This window comes from Neofelis nebulosa, chromosome 4 (assembly GCF_028018385.1).
Source record: "Neofelis nebulosa isolate mNeoNeb1 chromosome 4, mNeoNeb1.pri, whole genome shotgun sequence".
Taxonomy (NCBI): Eukaryota; Metazoa; Chordata; class Mammalia; order Carnivora; family Felidae; genus Neofelis; species Neofelis nebulosa.
In genome coordinates this window covers 1,061,870-1,084,152 of record NC_080785.1, presented here as the reverse complement: position 1 = coordinate 1,084,152, position 22,283 = coordinate 1,061,870, and the positions used below count along the sequence as shown (strand labels likewise).

Below are 22,283 nucleotides of genomic sequence, written 5' to 3'. Positions count from 1 at the left end.
TAACACCTCCAAGTGTCACACTCTAGGGTGACTCGGGTGAGGAGGTCACACTGAGATCTTCATCTTTTACCCTCTGGAGAAGATGCTTAAAAAGCCCGAGAGGCACTGGACCCATTAGTCCACAGGTCTCGCTCCCGTCACCAACTCCGCTCGTGGAAGAGAACGAGGTGTGCCCTCTGAGTTTCAGGACGAGTCCTGGCTTGAAAGGGACTGACCGCCTTCAGCCCTTAAAGCTAGAAGATGCGAGCGATGCGTGTGGGAGGCTCTGCACCCCTTAAATCTTCTAGCTCTCCCTCGCCCCGTTCTCACGATCAGGGGACGTGAGCCTTGCAGCCATCTTGCTCAACGGCACCATTTTCAACCGCTGTGACTTGGGGCTTAATAAGTATCTGACACATGTTGTCTCTCGCGCTGGCACAGTCAGGCTGAAATTTGGACATAGCGTGACATGTGGAATCTTCCAGATCCGAGGCAAAATGCATGGTGGGGCTATTTTGATATGTTTTCCTGGTAACTTGAGTCCAGCTGTTCAAAGACAAGAGCAGTCTCCGTGAGGACAGAGAAGGCAGCCGTGGAATGGGCCGGACACAGTAGGAAGTCAAGTGTGTGGCAGAGTCGTGAGGGGTCTCCTCTGCCGGCCAGAGGTGGCAGTCTCAGGGCCGGAAATTCCTGCACTGACTAAGGTGAAAATGCAGGGAGCGCAGTGGCCGGATGGGGGCCATGATGAGAGGAAGGACACGTGAGCTGAGCAGGTGAGCACCGCCCGGGGCCGTTCCTGGGGACACTTGGCTCTGCCCGGCCTTGTGGCCACAAGTCCTGAGGTGACCACCCAGCCGTGTCGACACAGGAGGGGTGGGGGCAGATGTGAGACACGTAGCATCGCATGAGCAGACGGCCGGGTGGACCACCTTCCACGCGCTCCCGTGTGCCACGAGCTCAGGCCGGCAGGTGGGCCCAGGGAGGGCCTCTGTCTTCTCGATGCCACACGACAAAATGCAGAGTCAGGATCTGAACCCATAGCTTTCAGTGTTGGAACCATCATCTCAGCACCCCACACGTTACATGTGCAAGGCGTGTCCAACTGATGGAATTGTGGGTAACCATCTTCCCAAAAGTTCTATTTAACATCACGACACATCATCTTTCTGATACACTGAACGTGATAAGGTTTTTAAAAATTTTTTTTCTTTAATGTTTATTTTTGAGAAAGAGAGAGAGACAGAGCATGAGAGGGGGAGGGGAAGAAAAAGAGGGAGACACAGAATCCAAAGCAGCTCCAGGCTCCGAGCTGTCAGCACAGAACCCGACATGGGGCTCGAACTCACAGACCGTGAGATCATGACCTGAGCCGAAGTTGGACACCCAACTGACTGAGCCACCCAGGTGCCCCTAAATGTGATAATGTTTTTAGTGAAAATAATCACCTTTTGGGGGGCTCAGTACTTGTGCAGAATGATTTCATTTCTAATGGTGAAACAGGGAGCTTTTACACCTGTGGGCGTGGCCCAAGAGAAGAATGGCCACATGAGGACGGGCACAGGGCACTGAAGGCAAAGGAGCCGGGCTCTTCAAGGCCACCGATGCACCACGAGCACAACACGAGCTGCCCTGCTCACCACTGTAGCCACGTGACTTCACATTAAGTGAAAGAAATCAAACAACCTAAAAAATGTATCTCCTCAGTTACATCAGCAACATCCCACATGGCCGGTGGTTGTCACATTAGAGGCAAACACCTAGAGCATTCCCATCATCGTGGAAAGTTCTAGGCCAGTGCTGCCCGAGGCATTGGTGCTGGCCGCTTGCTGAGTGCTGAGTCTGGTGGGTGGAGCTCAGCAAGGGGTAGAAATCTCTGTGGGCCGAGCTGTATCTACAGTGAGCGCAGGGACATGAATCCAATTTGCCAGAACCAATGATCATAGAAGGGCAGAGCAGTCCAGAGGCCTCGCCCGTAACATCCAGTGTCTACCACAGCTCAGTGGGAGAAAGGGACACAGATTTTGACCTCCTGACTCCTTAGTCCTACATTCTTTCTGGTATAACCTGCAATTTATTTTTATATCCAGGTGTTTAAAATGTGTGTGTGTACCTCACACTGGTAAGTACGGCAATTATCCAAAAAAAAAAAAAAAAAAAAAAAAAGACAAGTTTTGGCAAAGTGGAAAAATTGAGACCCTCGTGCCCTGCTGGCGGGAATGTGAGACAGTGCGGCTGCTCTGGAAAACAGTATGAAAGGTCCTCAACACTGAAAATACAATTACCATGTGACAGGAACTCACTCCTGGGCATGTACGAAAAGAACTGAGCTCAAGTTCTGGAAGGAATATTTTGCCCTCCCGCGGCAATGTCAGGACCAGCCCTGACTTGACTAACCATGGAAGACGGATGACCGAAAACTGGTCTGTCTTCCGGGAAGTGGCTGGTAGCCTCTGGACTGGGACTGGGTGGTCCTCTGCCTTCCGGACAGCCCTCCCGGAATCCCCCGCAAACGAGGTCATTTTCCGTGCTCGGAGGAGGTCTGTGGGAGTGTAAGAAGGAACAGTGGACCCAAAAAACTGGATGGGGTGGGGAACTGAATTCTTTGAAACAAGAAAGGGCTTAAAATCCTTAAAATTTCCAGTCTTATAGCAAATTGACTGTGAGGTGTTATCTCCCCACCAAGGACTGTGGCCGGGCGCACCGGTCCCAGCCTGTCCCCATTCCCCACCAGAGCTGGTGAGGCCCCGTGAACCTTTCCACCTGCCACACTCAGGCCTCTGCCGGACGGGCCCGGGGCTGGCTGTGCCTCCCTGCCCAGCGTCACTGTGCTCCCACCGGCAGAACCCAGATCCGTGCCTGTAGGCAGCAGTCCTGGGGGCATGTTGACTGGGGACCCCCAAAGACAGACGGGGGCAGTGAAGGGATTGCACGTACTGCTGGGTTCTGGGGTGACAGTCTCCCTGAGGCTCGTGCTGAAATGGCAACGTTCCGGTGGGAAGCAGACGTGGCCTTCCCCCTGGTGCCCTGGGGGAAATGATGTGTGTGGAGTCCAGCTCCGGCTGGCATCCTGCGGGGTTTGCCCATTTAGGTCCACGTAAGGATGAGACCCGCCTTCCCCACAGCAGAGCCCCCCCACCTGCCCCGTGCCAGGCACCAGTTCAGCGAGTTCCAATCACTGGTCGTTAATAAAGTGGGTTTCACTCTTCTTCCTTCCCTTTTACACACTTCTCAGCAGCCCCGCCGTCTTCCCGAGGTTGCCCTCCCCCACAGGGACCGTGTTCTCTCCCAGCGTGCAAGCAGGCCGTGGCTCCTTGTGCCCGTTGTGCCCGCCCACCACCCAGCCAGCGGGCGACGTACTCCCTGTTCGCTGGACCGTGCCAACTAGCTCCCCCTGAACGTCAGGACCACTGAGTCGCGGGACCAGGTTGAGAAAACGCAAAACACAAAGACAAAAAGCAAAGGAGAGTGCCAGCGAAGAGTGAGCGGCCTGGGGCAGGGAGGAGGGGCCCATCAGCCCCCGGAGACGGGCTTGGCTGCGCTGAGAGGCCCTGCAGAAGACTCCTAGGCCCCAGCCACGGCGCCTCCTACGCGCCACCCCCACCCCCATGCTATGCACAGTTCCTGACACGACGCCCTTTGAGGCACACGTCTGGGGAGGAAAAGCAGAGAGCACCTCCCTGAAGGGAGCTGAAACCACGTAAGAGCTAAAACAAACGTAGGGTGTGCCGGTCACTTCAGCAGTCTGCACAGATGCAGCAGGACGCCAGGCTGGCCAGCGGGGGAGAGTTCTGTGTCCTGCCCCCGTGGGCGGGTCCCCCTCTGCACGGACCCTGGTCCTATGTTGGGTCTACGTGCCCACACGCTGTACCTGCTCTGAGAGCACAGGAATTACTGCCTCTACCCCCGGCAGCAGCTCTAACACTTAGCGCAAAACCCGAAGCACAGAGGTGTTCGGTGACGCGTGCAGGTGGACGAAGACCTCGGATGGTCAGTGCGATCCTTCTACAGAAAGGAGAAGGACCAGTCGCAGGGCCCGATTCCCTCAGTTCTACCCCCAAATGCTGACCCAGCTGTCAGGAACCACCACGTATAGGAAATGGTCCCCCGTCTATGCCCCAGGGCATCAGGGGCTGGGGGTCCCTGGAGAAGTGGGAGTCGGGACAGTGGTTTCACAGCACGTTTCAGGGCCCCCTGCCTCTGTCCTCACCGAGCTGACGTGAGCTTTCAGCAACGTAGCTCCCTCAGTGTAAGATGAAGGGCTTCGTGAGACAATTCAAACGGCCTTTCGATTCGAAGATTCCAGAAAACAGCCTGCGCCACGTTTGGGTGGGTTCATGATGAGCTACCCTTCCAGGTGCATGCTGGCTGCCTGGGTCACCCGCCAGTGGCCAAGTGACACAGAGTCCCTAGAAACGGAGCGAATTACCGGCAAGACCACAGCTCCGGCCAGCCCGCTGGCTCCCGCCGACCGGGCCTCATCAGGAGCCCTTTCCACGTGTTCTGACAGTGCTGGGCTCCGTGTCCCCTGGAGATAACTCAGGAAGGCTTTTGCTCTCTGCTCTGGGATTTCCAGGAAGCACATCACAATTAAAATGCAGAAGGGAACCCCATTTTCTCAGCGGTCCTCGAAGGCCCAGTGGATGGGCCTGAATGACATCGAGAACAGTCGTGACAGAGACTCTGCAGAGCAACACGATGACACGCGGTGACTCCTCACCCAGCCTGTCCCAGAGGCGGCTTCTCCCTGTCGCCCCAGCAAAGTCACTCCCGACGGCCCGCAGCTCCACTGTGCGGAGGGCACAGTGGGAGGCTGGACCAAGGCCGCGCGGGACCTCCACGTTCGCCCCTCCGCCCACTGTGCGCTCTGGCCTCGCCACCACGGCCACCGCTCCAGAGCGCACGTGGGGTTCCTGTCCCCGCTGAACGCGGGACAGGGGACCGGCAAAGCCCAACGGCACCCGTGGATGGAGATGCCAGAGAGAGGACGGTGCCATGTCCCCGAGGGTCCGGCACACCCACCGGAGGCAGCTGTGATCTCGTAGCTCCGGACCCAGTGGCCACGAGGTGACCTGAGTATTGCCCCGGAGGTCCTGCCAAGTTTACCCGACCTCCAACTCTCCCTGTGCTTCCCCACGCCGTGCTCGCTCTTCGAACGTGGGGTTGTCACCCCAGCCTCAGAAAGGAACAAGAGAGTGACTCTCAGCTCCTCCCTCCTGGTCTCTGGTGGCCGCGCATCACCCGCGCTTCCTCCTCTCGGACCCTGTCCTCCCTTTCCGTTCCTTCTGGAATCACGGGGTCACTGCAGTCGTGGCGGGACTCCCAGTCTCCACCCTCTACTCCCCGAGTCAGAGCTGCCTCCACGGCCCCGGCACCCCAATTCCCGCGGCACACAAGCGCCCCTGAGCACCGCCAGGAACCAGGCAGTGACGGGCAGCGGGACCCCCACCGGGCGGCAGCTGCTTGTGCCCACAGTCTCACGCTGCGCCCTGCACACTCTCGAAGGCGTCGAGGCTCCCGGGAGCCTTGTTCCCGCGCACCATGCCGACCACCGTGCGCTGTTTCGGGAGCAGACTTTGCGGGCACTCACCTCACTGGCGGGCAAAGCCGTGAGGCCACCAGGCGTCAGGAGGGGAGGCGGGGAAGGCGGGCGAACAGCCTGGCAGCCTCGCTCGGGCTGGAAGTGACGAGTCCAGACTCTGACCGGCCTCGGCCCCGGGGTGCCGACGGGACTTCCAGACTGCCCACCCCGAGGCCTGGCAGGCCGTCCGGCTCTGAACCCCGAGGCCTCCCATCGCTGCGACGGGAACCCGAGGCCCTGTGAGGGTCTCTGCATCTGTTTTCATTTCCTATTGGTTTTTGTCGTGTTTCATCTTTCTATTCATTTTTAACCCAAATCCACTCAGATTGCCTTATTCTTTCCCTGCCATCTTTAAAGGGTGTGTCAGGCTTAATCGGACATTTCTGGTAAGTACCTTAAATTGGTATCACTGTGCTTGGCAGTTCGGGTCCGGAGCCTCAGGCCCCCGGGACAGCGCGTCTGCTCTCCCTTTCGCACACAAACGACCTCCACAGAGAAAGTCTAGCCTTCTCTTCTTGCCCGAGAGAACCCTGTACGGGCGCCCAGACGAAAGACTGCGTGGGGCGCAGCGTCAGTAGCCTGCTGCCGTGGTCACACCCTGGGCTCGGCCCAGCCTGGCGCCTGCCCATTAGGCGCGGGTCCACCGCCCACAGGTGTCGCCGCCCAGCGGGCGCGGTCATCAGTCTGAGTCCGGATGCTGAGCGGCCCGGGTAAGCCGTCCTCGGAGAGCCAGGCATTGTGACGAGAGGGCCTGCTGACAAATTTTCTTAAAGAAAAGACCGATGGAAGACGATCCCTGCAGGCGTATCCGTAACGCTGTTTGCAGACACGTAACCCTCAAATCAGAAGCAGAGCTTGACCCGCTGGCTAAGAAACAACCTAAAAAGGTCGGAATGTGTCCGGTGGAGCCTACGCCGGAAGGGGCGCGAGCATCCCGAAAGGAGACCGGCTGTCGAGGGACCCGCTCTCCGGGCGGTCGGCCAGCGTCATGCTGGCGTGGCAGGTGCCTGGCCTCCCCTGGCACTTGCACTGCAGCCTTCCCATGGGCCCACCGTCCTGGCCACACCTCCGTGCCCACGCTGCTCCCGGCGGGGAGGGGTCTGGGCACCTGCCCCGCCTGGGGGGGGGGGTCCCCCCTGAACCCACCCGCCCCTGGGGGTGGGGCATCTTTGCACCTGCCCTGCCCAGAGGGCGTCTCCCCACACCCACCCTCCTGGGGGTCTCCCAGGGCCCCGCCCAGGTGTCCGGGCCTCTGGGGCCACAGCTGCACATACTATGCCCAGTGACACAGCGCTGCTAAGGGATACAGGCACGTTTAGGGAGTTAGTGCGAACTTTGAAGTAAACATTGCATTGAATGATCCTTCCAGCTCCCAGTTCTGTAATCCCCCCACACGTGGAAAGAAGGATGGTCACACATCTGTTCCAGATAACAATGGTTTGATTTTCCATCAGTTTTCACAATTCTCTCGAGTTAGGACTACAGGCTGGTGCCTCCTAGATGCCGGGCATGTTTTACGGTGGGAGGAATAAAGCGGATGGCCGGCTGCCAGCTGCCCGGAGATAGAGACGGGGTGACGTCCACCCAGCATTGGTGGAGGCCCACGCCCCTCCCCAGCGGCCCCTCCAGGCCACGCCCCTCTCCCTCTCCAACTTGTGGTTCCAGGACGCTGACCACACAAGCCGGTTCCACCAGCCTCGGCCCATCTCCCACACGCCCCCCTTTCGTTCACGGCCACGACCTGCCTGTCGTGCACACAGCCCACATGGCCCCCCAGGACCCCATGGGTCCCGAGACCACGCTCTTCTGTCCCGGCTCCTTCCCCGTCAGCACGTCTTGCCCACCCCAGGCATTTCAGGCTGCTCCCTCCCTCACCTCTAGTCACAGCCCTGCTGGAGCTCGCCCGGTCCCCACACCTGCCCTGCCGGCTCCCGCGCGACCGCTTTCTCGGGCCCACCCAAGACGGCCCTCAGAAAGCAGGCGGCCACCGCGGCCTGGCTTCGGTGGCCCCACCTTCAGGGAACAGCTGGGGCGCAGCCTGACGATCCTCAGTGGGGCCCGGAGCCTCTGTCGTCGCTCTCCCCGAAACCCAAGGGCACCAGGGCCAGACGGTGGGGCCGGGAGCCTGGGCCAAGCCCCCCGGGCTCTGCGGCCGAGGGACCGAGGGCACTGACCGCTGGGGGAACCCGGGGCGGTGGCATCTGACACGCTCCTTCCCAGCTGGCTGCTGGTCCGCATCGGGAGGTCACCCACTGGCATGGACGGGAGCCATGGCAAGTGGACCCGGGCTCTGGTTCGTTGTGTAAACTAGACGGCTTACGGCAGGGATTTTGTGGTTGTTACGCCCACACCCACGCCCACACTGGCAGCTACACCCACACTCACACACTCACGCTCACACCCACACACCCACACTCAGGCGAGAACCCCGGACTGGCAGCATGGGGTCCCCTGAACCAGGGAGGAGGCAGCCCCCTGGGACAGGCCCCCACTGGGCAGGGGAGAAGCTTTCCGGGAGGAAACTGAGATTGGCAGCGATTTCATCCGAGAGGAGAAAATCACAGCCGCAGAGCATGTTGGAGAGAACAGTGATGAGGAACATTGGAAAGCGTCCTTGCTCCCCTGGGTCCACCCGGTTCCACCCACGTGCCCAGTTGAGCACGTGGGGGCCAGCGAGCTCTCCCTGCAGCACCTCGTGCCCCAAACCTCTGTGAGGCTGGCCCTCAGGACCCAGGATGGGTGCGGGGCGTGACGGCAGGAGGAGGGCTCAGAGGCCGGCAGCGCCCACGGAGCAGCACTGGACACGGGAAGAGCCTCGCCACGTTCTAGAAGGTTCTGCGTTCTGTTTCTGGTATGCATCCCTGCTCTGAGCGCCAGCCCCGGGGGCCTTGAGGGTTGATCTACCGGGAGGGGGATTCCCAGTCTTCCCGCAGACCTGGGGGCCCCCGATGCCCCACCCCGGCCTCTAGCCTCGAGCTGGCAGAGAGCTGGTGCGAGGTTCTCTGCAGAAACAACGGCAGGTGCCATGCAGCGTCCCCCATTTCTCGAGTTCTAGGATCCTCGCTGCCTGAACATCTGGGCTCAGCTGGAGCTCTCACGGGCTCCACACTGATCTTTCTGCTCTCAGAGGCTCCTGTCAAGAAGAAAAATCACTAAGACACCAACTTCTGTCAAATCATAGCTGAACTGCCTGCTGCCGTGAGCCACCAGGAGAGCAACCAGCCAGAACTGGTTTCCGTGAGCCTCCGGCTGGCAGCTCCCGCGGCGAGGAATGTGGACACGGCCGGCGGAGGGTGTGAAAAGCAGTGTCCGTCAGCAGGAGAGAAAGCAGACGCCGGGGGGGAGGGGGCCGTGAAGCCGGCAGAGGCGACGGATCCCCTACACAGAGTGCCCGTGCCGCTCGGGCATCTACTTCCCATGCCCAGGTGCGCCTGCCGGGTCCGGGGCCCCACTCTCAGTTTGGTCCAAGACTTCTAGTCACGGCAGCCAGGTCACCAGGCTGCAGCAAAGCCACCAGGAAAGTCTGCTGGCAGGTGAGCGCTCTGCACTTGGCTGCCTTCACCGCCCACCACGCCCGCGGCTGCTCCCCGCGTCCCGGTCCCTGAGTGGTGGGGCTCAGGGCAGGGCGTCGGTCCCCCAGCACCAGAAGGGAAACTCAGAGCACAGCCCTGCCTGGGACCTGCGACAGCACGGACCTCACCTCCCAGCAAGAGGACAGAAGCCCAGAGGGAAGGGAGGACGGTCTCATCCATTTCTCGGAGTGACGTGGAGAGGGAGCAGCTCTTCCCACCTCCAGGACCCAGGGGATGTGGGAAAATCCACTTTTCTGCTCTTGTTAAGTAACCAAACCAGCCAGCTGAAGTCTCTCCAGCTGGCTTATACCTCATGGGAGATTTTATAGATCTTTCTCCCAGGAAGACACTCAGAAAAAAAGATCCAGCCAGTCCTTAGGGAGAAAGATTACTTCAATCAGCAGGGAAAACATTGCTTATGCGATGAGTGAAGCTACAGACACTAAGAACACTTCAAGTTATTTTTTCCACGCCATTTCACACATGCCTATTTTTGTCCTAAGGCAAGGATCCTGACATATCTGTACACAAATGAGAAGCTTTTCATTATTAACACGTAACCCAGATGCCAAGGCCCACAGACAGCAACCGAGGGTTCACAACCCTGAGGAACAGGCACGGGCCGCCTGCTGCTGCCGCTGCTGCCCCAGGCCATTTGCACGAGGCCTGCTGCACCGAGCGCTGCTGGTGAAGATGACCCCACGAGCCACAGCCCCTGGGATGTCACCACCGGAGGACTGAACACGGACAGATGGAGGCAGAAGCTGCCGTAGTTTGGGTTTCCACGTGATATGAGAACGTGGCTGTAAGCGGCTTCTCGGAGGCCATCCCGGGAAACACCCTGGTGGGGGCAGGGCCCGGGGGTCGGGGGCCGGGGGCCGGGAAGGGGTGCTGGTGAGGGCGTGTGGCGGGCAGTCAGGGGGCCCGTCCCGCCGCACGCTCTGCGAGACGGCTGCCTGTGCCTCACGCTGTTCTCGGAGGGCCTCTGTGAGGAAGCTAAGCCCCGAGCAGCCCGTCCTTGGGCACGGGCCACACGTCCTCGGTGAGCCCGACAGACGCCAGGACCCACCCAGGAGGGCTGCAGGCGGCCGGGCCGGTGAGTCTGACGCGGAGTTCTTCCAGGGAGGGCCGAAAGGCGCCATCAGCTCGATGTCACCGTGAACCCGTCCCCCCACTGAAGTGACAATGCAGGTGACGGAAGTGGACAGAGCCGACTCTCGAGAACACCGGCACCTCGTGAAAACAGCTCACGGCGAGCAGAGGAGCGGTCAGGGAAGAACGCCACCACCGCGTTTGGTAGAAAGCACCGCTTACCTACCTGTCGTGCCCCCAAGCCGCCAGCTCGGCAGTGGCCCTGAGCACAGTGGCCCGCGTTCCCGTGTGGCTCGCTGGGGTCAGGGGCAACACCGACCCCGCCCTCCGGAAAGTGGCAGTGGGTTTGACCCGCCGGCGGTTCCGGGAGGGACCCGCGCAGGGAGGGAGCCTTGTTCCGCATCGTTTGGGCCGGACGGGCTTCCCGGGAGGCGTCTGTGGGAAGAGGTTTCTCGCTCCGCCCGGAGTGAGAGATGGCGGAAGAGGCAGAGAGACCCAAAAGCTGGGGAAGGAGGAGGCGGGGAGAAGACTGGGGGCGAGAAGGGTTCCGAGGGGCTGCCGCACAGCCCGGGGGATTCAGAGGGAGACACGCGTGCCCAGGGCCGACACGCGCTGAGGAGACCCGAGCGGACGCAGGCTGGTGCCTCTGGCTGGCCTTTGGGAAGCAGGAGGCGAGGGGAAGGCGGAGACGTGGGTGGCCCGGCGTGGCGCTGAAGGGGTGACCAGCCGGGGCCGGTGTGCGGAGGTCGGAAGGGCCCTTTCCCTGTCCCGGCTCCCAGCGCGTGGGGGACCCTCCGGCTACAGAGAGAACGGCCGGTACCACCTCAGATCTGACGACAGACGTAAGCACGGGCATCCACGGAGCTCAACGAGCCCAAGCGGGATCAAGTTAGAGATCCACACTGGCCCGCTATAGCAAACTGTCCTAAGCCAAAGACGAAAGAGTCTGGAGGGCTGCCAGGGAGAGGCCGCTTGTCACCTGCAGGGGCCCAAGAGGATCGACGGCCGCTTCCTCACCAGAAGCCGCGAGGCCAGAGGCGGTGGGAGGGCGTACCTAAGGTGCCGCAAGAAAGACACTCCTCCAAGAATTCTGTGTCTGGCAAAACCATCCTCCGAAAGTGAAGGTGAAACGAAGACATTCCCAGACAAACGAAAGCCGAGGCAATTTGTCGCAAGCAGCCTTGCTCTACAAGGCACGCTCCAGGGGATCAGCGAGGCCGGTGCGAAGGCACCGGAGACGGGACCGTGGAGCCTCGGACAGGAACCCAGAACCCGGGGGAGGGGGGCAGCTCACGCGCACGGAAAGCAGGCAGGACTGCATTCGGTCGGTGCCTCTTTTTGTTTCCCAAACGGTCGGAAAGACAAACGCATGACACGGTGACTGTGCACGCAGCTTACAGAGAGCTCACGTGGGGCCGGCACGGGGAAGGACCCGTGCACGAGTTTTACAGGCTTTGAAGCCAGGTCGGTATTAATTCCAACCGGGTCCTCACAGATCTGGGCATAAGTCCCATGGTATCCACTGAGAAAGTGACTTCCTCCACTGCAGAGAGGGAGAGGCGGGGCGGGCTGAGGGGCAGTACGGGGGTGAGGCAGGGAGGATCCAGCAGGGAGCAAGCTCACCTCACCTCACATGGAGGGGGTCACCTCCGCAGTGGAAAGCCAGACTGGCAGGATCGATTCGATTCGAAGCACGACCGGCTCCGCGCGCTAAGACCCGCTTTAGACCCGGAGACACGGGCCGGCGGCGAGCGAAAGGGTGCGTTTGGGGGAGGAAGCATTTAGGGACCGGTGGTGGCTGCTGACGCCATGGAACTGTTCACCGCAAAGTGGTCAATGTCACGTGAAGCAAACTCGTCTCAGGGGTTTCTGAAGCTGCACTGGTTCAACTGTGCTTTGCTGTGTTGTGTTTACGGACTCCCCCGGATTATGAGTGTTTCCGAATGCCCTCGGCTCGCGGTGGCACCCCTTCGGTGCCCGGCACGGAGCACGTGTGCTGAAGGTACCGATGAGCACGGAGCCTGATGTCGCCGGACGGCTCAGGCCGGCGGCTGGGGCATTTCCACCTCACAAGCCGCACGAGGGCTTGGCCGGGGCTCAGCGCTGCCCGTGCCCGCAGCCGGCACAGCGTGTGTGGGGCGGAAAGGCTCCCCGCACGGGCCTGCCCATCCCCCCCCGCGCCCGTCTCCCCGCACCAGCTCATCCGTGAGCCGCGGTCCCGCCAGTCGTGGCCCCAGAAAGGCACAATCGTCAGGAGGTTCCGGAATGCCCGTGTTCACGCCACACGTCTGTGAGCCCCGCGGGCTCTCATTTACTGGGCCATCCCCACGGCACCCAGCACGGGGCGAAGCCTCTCCGTGACCCGGCCAATGAGCAGACGAGTGAACACGCACGGTGCCGGGCTCGGCCCGTCCTCGCTCCGTCCTCTCTGTGCCGTGGGACATTCCGAGTGGCCCCTGCTGTTATGACTGATCTTTGGTGGTAAAAACTAAACTGTGAAGGATCAAGTGTTCGGGAACCACCAGGAGGGCAAGCGGGCCTCCCTTCTCATAAACACTCCCGCACAAGGCAGATGTGGGGAGAGGGGCACCGTGCATATCTGGAAGCTGAAAAATCATGTACTTTTCCCACAAATTATGTTCGTTCGACAAGACCGTCTTCACTCAGTCAATATACCAGCTTTCCTGGAAGCCACAGACAGGTAGGGGACGGGATCATAGTCAAAACACTCAGCTTTTCTCCTAAAAATATTTCCTCGTGACTGAGATTCATTCATGGCCTTTTAAATCTTAATATTTAACGATAAGAAAATGACGGGCTTGCTCGCTATAGAAACGTGGCACCCGAAGAAAACAGAATATGTCACATATTTGACAGGTTCCCAAAAAGACTTGTTGTCATACAGACGTCTGGGAAGCAGGCCACAGGCCACGTGGACATCTGCGGAGGAGGCCACCAGGTAAGTATAAGGGAGACTTCTGGGCTTGCTGTGTTCCCAGATCAAGGAGCCGGTGTGGCTGGAGAGGCGGGGGGGTCTGAGAAGTGGGGACACGTATCCCTGGGCTTCGGTCACTGTGAGGAATTTGGCTTTGACTCTGAGTGTATTGGGAACCTCTGGGTGATGGTGAGGCCATGTCCCTAGGCTGCCCATGTGGCTGTGTGATGGTCGCTGTGTTGGGTTATGTGTGTGGCACAGAGACCAAACACGTGTGCCTGATCTTGATGGAGCTTACGGTTTAGCGGGGAAACAAGACAGACGAGGGACAACACAAAACAGCAGAGAATGAATGCCGAGTGGGTTCAGACAGGGAGGGCGCACGTCTCCCTGGAGTGGCCCGGGAGGGGTGTGGAAGGGAGGGGGTGGACCTGGTGTTGACTGTGGGGTGGGCAGGGGTGCGGAAGGGAGGGGGTGGACCCGGTGGGGGCCGTGGGGTGGGCAGGGGTGTGATAGGGAGGGGGTGGACCCGGCGGGGGCCGTGGGGTGGGCAGGGGTGCGGAAGGGAGGGGGTGGCCCCCGGTGGGGGCCGTGGGGGGGGGGCAGGGCCATAGGGAGCTCTGTTAGGAGGTGGGCCGGAGACAGTCTAGGAGCCAGCTCCTCCCCTCATGGCCCGGAGGTTAAGTCTCCAAGGGATAGAGCTTCTGGCACCTTCCAGATCCCGCCAGATCCAGCCCCGAGCTGGGATGGGCTGTCGGTGGGAGCCAGGCGGCAGCTGCAAAACTCAGGGCCCGGTGCTGCCGTGGCTGGAAACACGATGGAGCGGGGCATCGTCACGTGGAGAGCAGCCGCGGGGGGCCTCCCTCTGCTCCGCCTGCTGTTGGGGACCCCAGCCCCGTACGTTAGTTCCGCCGCCCGCAGCATTTGCACAGTGTCTGGCCCGGGGTGAGGGACGCGCCCCACATTGATGCACGGTTTCGGTGCCACTGTGAGAGCCCACACGTCATCCTGGACCTCTCCCCGCCACACGCAGGGATGTGGGCGGTCTCTGGGACCAGAGCTGAGAACTGGTTCCGCATGGCCTCCCAGAGTGGGCCCGCGTCCGCGTCCGCAGACAGTGTTGTGCCCGAGATCAGACGGGGGAGCTCGGTCACAGCGCCAGCTCTGTCACTCGTGGCTCAGATAGGACAGACGGAACGGACAGATGGAAAGTGACAGGGAGACCAACCGTGGGAACAGAGACACGGCTGGGGAGATGCGGAGTCATGGACAGGAGGCTTGTCCTGAGAAGAGGGCCTTCCTGTGTCACCTCCCAAGTGAGACAGGGACACTGGGCGGCTCTGTCTGTGATGCCGTCACATCCGGGGAAGCAGCCCTGCCTGCCTGGCCTGGCCTGCGGGACGGCTTGGTGGAGAAGCATCGCGGCCCTGGCCTCACGGGGACCAGCAGTGTCAGGCCGAGGCTGGGTTGCCAAGCCCTGAGAGCCCAGGTGGGAGCCCTACTTTGTGGGGGATGTGGCACCACCTGTATCGGGTTCGACCGGACTTGACACGTCCTGGTCCTTCGATGGGCCGACGTGCTTCTGTGTGCTTTTGTTTTTTTTTTTTAATTTTTTTTTTTAACGCTTATTTATTTTTGCCAGAGAGAGCATGAGTGGGGGAGGGGCAGAGAGAGAGGGAGACACAGAATCCGAAGCAGGTTCCAGGCTCTGGGGGGTCAGGACAGAGCCTGACGTGGGGCTTGAACCCACAAACCGTGTGAGATCGTGACCTGAGCCGAAGTCAGATGCTCAACCGACCGAGCCACCCAGGCGCCCCTTCTGTGTGCTTTTTACGATGATCTCGGGGGCACCTGGGTGGCTCGGTCGGTTGAGTGGCCAGCTTTGGCTAGGGTCATGATCTCACGGTCCGTGAGTTTGAGCCCCGCGTCGGGCTCTGTGCTGACAGCTCGGAGCCTGGAGCCTGTTTCGGATTCTGTGTCTCCCTCTCTCTCTGACCCTTCCCCATTCATGCTCTGTCTCTCTCTGTCTCAAAAATAAATAAACGTTAAAAAAAAAAAAAATTAAAAAGACGATCTCGGACTCGACCTCAAGATGATGATGCGATCACAGGGCAAGCAGGGCCCCGAGTGCCTGGATGGCTGGCACAGGGTGCCCTACCTTCAGGGTGCTGGGTGTACAGGGGTGGGGTGGGCAGGGCCGCCTGGGCAGTACTATGACCGTGTGTCTGTCTCCGCCGTCCAACCGCCTGGGGGGAGGGGCCAAAGGGACCCCTGCTAAGTGCTTCCATCCCCGCTCCCCGGACACGGGGGAGGCCAGGTTGTGCTGAGAGTCGTGGAGCAGCGCTTACGTTTACGTGGAAAATACCACTTGTACACACCAGCGCACAGCACGGAGAGAAGCCTTCAGAGTGGAAACCGACCGGGAGGAGAAAGGATGCCGGGACCTTCTCTTCCATGGCCTTCCCCCGTTTTAGGAAGGAAGGCCGGGGGTGAACCGCAGGAATGTCTTACAGCGCAGCTGCGGTAGCCCCAGTGTCCACAGCACCTGCTGGTGGAACGGGTGGACAGGGAGGGTCCTTCGGGGGCCATTCTGGGGGCGCCACGGAGGCACCGTGTCCCGGGGGAGGAGGCAGAAAGGGGGGCCTGAGAACAATTTCTAAGCGGATTTCTAGTGGTGCTGGGGCCAGGACCACCTTCAGTCTTCATCTAAATCTCAGAAAACCATCAACTAAGGGTTGTGTCCCACCTGCCGAGTATAAAATACGGCAGAAATGGAGCCCAGAGACCAGGGCTATGCCACACGCAGTTCTATCCTTTGAACCGGGGACCGCGGAAGAAATCCTAATAACCAGCCCCCCAGCAGGGGCCCCTTCCCTCAGGTCAACGACCCAGATGCACAGTCCTGGGGAGGGCGGCCCAGCTGGCCATGTTAACAAACCCCACACACCCGGAGCTCAGCGTGCCCATGTCAGGGGCCAGGCCTGTTCCCACAGGGTGGTGGCCAGAGCCATGTGACGTGGTGACAAACCCCATCCACGTTTGACGGGAGCGCCTCAGCAAAACAACACGCACGTGAGCTGTGCCAAGTGCCAGCAGCCGCGTGGCGAGGCCGCGCTGTGTGCGTCCTGAACGGCCTCAATGGCGGCCCGTGTGGACCTCCTTACAGTAAGAGTGGGGTGAACGGGGCCATCCTGAGCCCCCTGTGTCCCTAGCCTCCTACGCTGCTTTCCCCTGGGGGTTCCCTCCCTGCATTCAGGCACCCGCGATGTGGCTCCTCACCGGACATGGCCTCCCCATGCAATGACCATGCTCTGGGGACAATGACTGCCTGTCGGCCAGGGCTTCTGGGAGGCATTCATATCGTAATAAGCGTTTCGTCTTTGGCTGGGGACTGAAAGATTTTGTTCTCTGTGCAAAGGATTTCTGGAAGTTTCCAGAAAAGGAGGAAACCATTTTGGTTCACGGTTTGGGGGGACCCCCAAACCACCAAGTCCTCGGGTGCCGCCCTGCCCTGCGCCAGGGACCCTGCACTAGGACGGCCGGGGGCCAGGGTCCTCTGCAGGAGGTCCTCTGCAGGAGCACTGACCAGGGGTCTCCTTCAGGCCCTGGGCTGCAATGCGCCGATGAGAGACCATGGCCCAGTCCCACATTCCCAGGTCCTCATGACCCCCCGCATCTGTCCTGTCATCACCGAGACGCCCCCACCTTCCGTGTAGTCTGTTTGAAGTCCCTGCTTTCTACCCCTTCCGCCGAGATGCCAGCCTGGTCTTCCTGATGTGGAGCCCGTCACCTCCCCTCGTCTACAGAACCCTGTCAGAGCCTCTGCTGCCCGCGGCTCCTTGACCCGGGCCGCGTGGCCGTCTGTAGCAGGACTCTGGAGGACACGAACTCCCTGGACTGTCTCCCAACAGGCCCGCGCCGAGTCAGTGTGGGGGGCAATAGGACCGTTCGCAGGACCCGGGGGGTGGCTGTGGCCTGGCTGCGGGACATGGGTGGGGACATGTACATCTGATCTTTCAGGGCCAGGGTCCCCTCTCCTCCCCGCTGCTCCCCCAGGGTGATGCGGACCCACCCCCCCCAGCCCATATTCCATCAAGACCCTTAAACACAAACTGTATCATTTACGTGTCTGCCCCCCCGGCCCAGACGCTCCCCCTAAGCCCCCCAAACACTAAGGTTATGGAGTCCATGACCGCAGGACTAAGGATGCTTCCAGACTCTCCAGAGTCTGGTGGGCTGGGGTCTCCTCGAGAGTCCCATTGGGATTCCCACTCCTTCAAGCCCCACCAGCTACTTTCGGCTTCGTGACGAAGTTTAAGGCAGAAAAAAGTTTTAAAAGATTGAATTAGAATCAGTCCTGATTCTTTCTTGTGTGGATCACCAAGTTTTTATATTTTACTGAGAAAAACTATAAGAAATTCCTCAAGTTTATACTTCAACAGATTAAATATTTAATGCTACGCTGTGCGCACGTCAAGCAAAGTGATTTCCTCCGTGCGTGGCCAGTGCGGGTCTGCTGGCCTCCCTGAGACTGGGAAGCCCCGTGGGGGAAGGGCCCAGCGCCCCAGCCTGTGACCTCCAGGCCCAGCCAACACCTGGCCCCGAGTGGTTCTGAATGTGCACACGAGCACGGCTGCTGCTGGTGGAACGAAAGCCGGCCCCGTCTCGTCTCTCACATTCGTGTTTGGTTGTTTTGACAGCATTTAGCGGTACTTTTGGTCTGTGACCCCCCCCTTTCTCCAGGATCCCCTATGCTCCTATTGTCTGTGATTTTATTTCTGATAACGCGCCGGCCTGCACCCCCTTCATTCACGGAGCTGCCTTTCCCCCAGAGCTGCTTTCGCTCAGAGCTCTTTCTTTTCCAAATTCGATGCTAGAAACGACAGAGACAGTGTTGTGATGACAGTCTGTCCAGGAACTCCGGAGCGGAAACACATCAGGGCGCCTGCAACGTGGCCCAGGTGGCAACAATCCTTGACCAGTCCCCCAGGTGGCCCCTCCGCGTCTGTGTGACCATCTCCCGCGATGGAAGGGCTCCTCGTGCATCAACAATAAAATAAAATAAAATAAAATAAAATAAAATAAAATAAAATAAAATAAAATAAAATAAAATAAAATATAAAACCAAAACTGTCCCATCTTCCTCCACGTAGCTAGTCTGGCAATTCTTCATTAGGAATATTCCTGGATGCCTGACTTTCTGCCAGGTAGATTAATTTCACCCTACGCAGCTGTATTTTATGCTGTGGCCCCCTCTCCCACTTGGAGAGCACCTGTGGGTAACCGAAGTCCCCCTAGGACAGAAGACCCTCCCGGGTCCTGCTCCCCAGACTGGCCAACCTCACATTCCAATTGCATTCTTTATTTTTTTTTTAAGTTTATTTATTTATTTTGAGAGAGACAGGGACGGTGCAGATAGGGGAGGGGCAGAGAGAGAATCCCAAGCAGGTTCCACACTGTCGGCGCAGAGCCCGACCTGGGGCTCGAATCCACGAAGGAGCCGTGAGATCACGATCTGAACTGGAACCGAGAGTCGGATGCTTAACCCACTGAGCCACCAGGCGCCCCTCCAATCACTCTCTTTAATCCAGGGATGAATCACCCGGTTCAGGGAGGGTGGCCTGTTGTCTGAAACCACTACTGTAAAACTTTCTTGATTAATCTCTCAGGAAACTAAAATTTTACTCCCAACGGTTAAGGTGTTACTAAGGATTTGTGAAATCAGCAAACAAAACCCACAGGCTCCCTCCCGGGGCAGTGCATGTTCTACGAGGACTGTCTTCCTCTCCTGAGCCGAGATCGTCCATGCTGGAGAACCATGTCGGACACGCTCAGGAAGACAGGGACCCAGCCTGGCTCCTCACGACTACAGGTTCCACTCTGGTTCAATTACGGTCACACGAGCTGCTTCTAACGCCAGACAACAGACAGATGCACTTTAACACCATCTCAACGAGGATTAAGACAGAAATACTTTATTGTTACGTGACTCTTGTTTAATCAGAATTAAAAACGCCCACAGGCTGAGGCTGATAGATTTGAGGGCCTCAGACGCTGTCCGTGACTCACAGCTGACTCTGTCCGTCCTGCTTGACCAGGTGACATCTCGGGTTTGCCTTCTGCAGCCTCCCGTTTCCTGCTCTCTCCCGCCTGTGACCTCCCCCCCCCCCCCCGGTTCTCTCTGGTTCGCACGCTCGTCCCCCAGCCCCGGGTGGAGTCAGAGTCTGGCACGGGAAGCCCACGGCACACAGCTCTTGACGAGATGCCGGCTGGAGTTGCTCCCATCTCCTCACAACCGACCCGCTGATAAATACTTGGCCGGCTCACCTCCCCGCCACCACTTTCCTCCGGGCTATCTGTGGGGCTGATTATATTTCTCCAGATGCCCCGTTTTACATTTTCCAGATCGGGTCTCGTTTTGTGATTTGCGGCCACATTTCTTCAAAGCTCGAGAGCCGGCTGCCATATGCCTGCTACCCTCGTTGTCCGTCAGCCTCGGCACGCCTTGCAGCGAGGCGAGGGTCACAGCGAAAAACAAAAACCAAAGCCTGGGCGGGGAGTCAAGGCCGGCCGCACGTGGCGCCAGCAGAAGCCCGTCCGTGAAGCTCCCTTGGGGGACGTCTGCCGCCCAGACCTCGCTCTGCACCCGCAGCAGATCTGAGGCCGAATGCCTGGCCAGCAAAGCCTGGAGAGAGCGAGAGAACTGGAGGCAGCAGGGACGTGGGGCGCACGTGTGTGACGGGGTGGTGGGGGGAGGCAGTGACACCAACGCCGAAATAGAGTATGGGCAAGAAGCTACCACTGCCCATGCGTGAAAGATGATACTCAAAGCCAGATCCCTGCATGCTCTGAAAACGCCTCTCCTCTCCCCGGGTTGAGTCACTTGTGTCTCCTGTGCCGACGATGCAGGCAGACCTGATGTTAGGTGCACAGCTGCCCCCCTTTAGGTACGTGAACGGATCTCCAGTCTGCGTGCTGCTGGATGTGACCGCCACGGACTGCCTCTCCGCCCCACGTACAAGGCCAGGGGAGGATATGGGAGAGCAAGACGGGTCCCCTTCCGGAGCCGGCCGCCTGTTCGGGCCACAGGGAAGGCCGAGTGGGAACGTGTGGGCGTGAGCACTGGGCACGCACGTCCCGATGGCACCCCCCCCCCCCCCAACGGCCTGTCCACCTCTCCGCGGATGGATTCCTTTGTGGGTCTTCCTACCTTCTGGGTTTACGTTCGTCCCCGCACCGCAACCCGGGGTCCCCGTCTGGCATGTGCAGGCCCCACTGCCCATGAGCCCTTTGGGATGTCCCAGGGACCCCTCCTGGATTCCTGCCCCCACAGGGCACACACCCAAGCTGGAAGGAAGACGAAGAATCGTCCTGCCCGTCCGATCTTGTACGTCTCCTGTGACACCGCCCTCTGTGAACACCCCTGTGGGGCCCCTGGTCTCCCGGGGCAATGGACCCTTCCGCGTGCACAGCCCTGACCAGGACCGTCTCTCTCTGCACCAGCTGGTCCTCGTGGGTCTCTCTACCTCTGTGACTTCTCTGTCAGCTCTGCTGTTTTCTAGGCCACAGCAGGTCCTCAGAAGGGTGTCCCACATCCTCCAGGGCCCACCAGGATGGACGTGCTGTCAGGAATACACAACACAGTAGGGGACACGGCGGTGGCCGGGCAGCTGTCCTCACACATGGGATCAGCCCAACGAGATTTACTGGGAGGAGGAGGAGGTAGAAGACAGGACTGGGAGGGGGCTGTGGCGTCACTGAGGGGCAGAGAGGAAAGCGGGGCTGGGGAAGTTTGGGAAGGCCGGCACTCTGAAGCGGACATCACTGCTTTCCCTCGACGTGTGCACCCTTTGAGGACACAAGCATGTGAGACCAGTTTCATCTAGAGAAGCCTCTTAAAAGGCAGTTCAAAGGGTTATTCTTTTACGCGTCATATCAGTGCAAGCTCCAGCAACGGAGAACAAGTTTCGGTACCTGGGCCGAAAAGTGAACGTGACAGCGTTGGTCTTAAATTGTTACTTTATTCCTAACTGCCGAAAGGACCTTTAGATAGCGGGGTCGGCAGGGAGGTGATATCACCAGAAATGAAGAGTTGGGGGCCCTGGTGCTGTGGGGACCCCATCCTGGCAGGTGCGACCGTCAGGGGGGCAGAGCAAAGGCGTCCTAGTCACCCGTGGGGTTTCTCGCAGAGAAACATCGAAATCCTTTCTCACATCTTTGGAACCAAGTCAGGCAATGTGTTTAAACATTCTGTATGTTTTTCAGTCATAATTCCGACCTATTTCTGCAACGCTGTCTTTTAAAGTAAAGGAAAAGAATAACACATCGAGGTAGTGGATTTACGATACAAAAATTTGAGAGTTTCTCCTGCTTCTCTGTTCGTCCCGCACTCTGCGGTGGGGTGAGGTGACATGCTGTGGGCTTGTCGCAAGCGAGCCTCTTTCTTCAGTGAGAAGCCCACCCCCGATGGTATATTCCAGAAATGTTGATTTATTGCGGCTGCTCTGGTGCATAAGAGTAGTGCACGCATAAATGCCGCTCTGTCGTGCAACTAGAAATGAGCTGGTGTGACTCAGTACACTCCAGAATTTTCTATCCAGGCACACGGCGTTACTGCTGATTAAACAATCTCTTTTTGCCACGGACACCCGAAACTCTTGCCAGATCGTAAGTGGTTTGGTGGGAAAAAGCAATTCTAAGTACAACGGCCAGAGGGATAGTTGGGTCTGTGATTCTTAAGATTCCTTGCAGCTGAGAACCTGTCGCGAAACGTGAGACAGGCTCACGTCTTCCCTGGCGGGAGCTGCCAGTGCATATAAGCAACGGACACGGAGGCCCTGCCGGTAATTCCTAAACTGTTTCAACTCCCCTAAAGGCAAAACTCGGGAAAGCACCAGTAGCCCAGCTCAGATCCCTTGAGGAAAAGAACTCTCGTCCTGCAGTGTCCCTGCTCCGGAAAGTACATGGCAAGGTGGGGAGGGGGGTCCCTGCTCTGGACGGTCCACGGCAGGGGTGGGGGTGTCCCTGCTCCAGACGGGAATGGTGTTGGGATCAAATGCCTTCTTCAGACAACTCCTGATCATTGTTGTGTTAAGCACAGGGCCCAATACAGAAGGGAGGGCGAGGT

The 22,283-nt window shown here is 59.2% G+C and overlaps 1 protein-coding gene across 6 annotated transcripts in view; it reads right to left on the bottom strand.

The window, feature by feature from the left end:
* Nucleotides 1-22,283, bottom strand: part of PTPRN2 (protein tyrosine phosphatase receptor type N2) — an 831,667-nt gene that overhangs the window by 305,198 nt on the left and 504,186 nt on the right. The window lies entirely within an intron of this gene.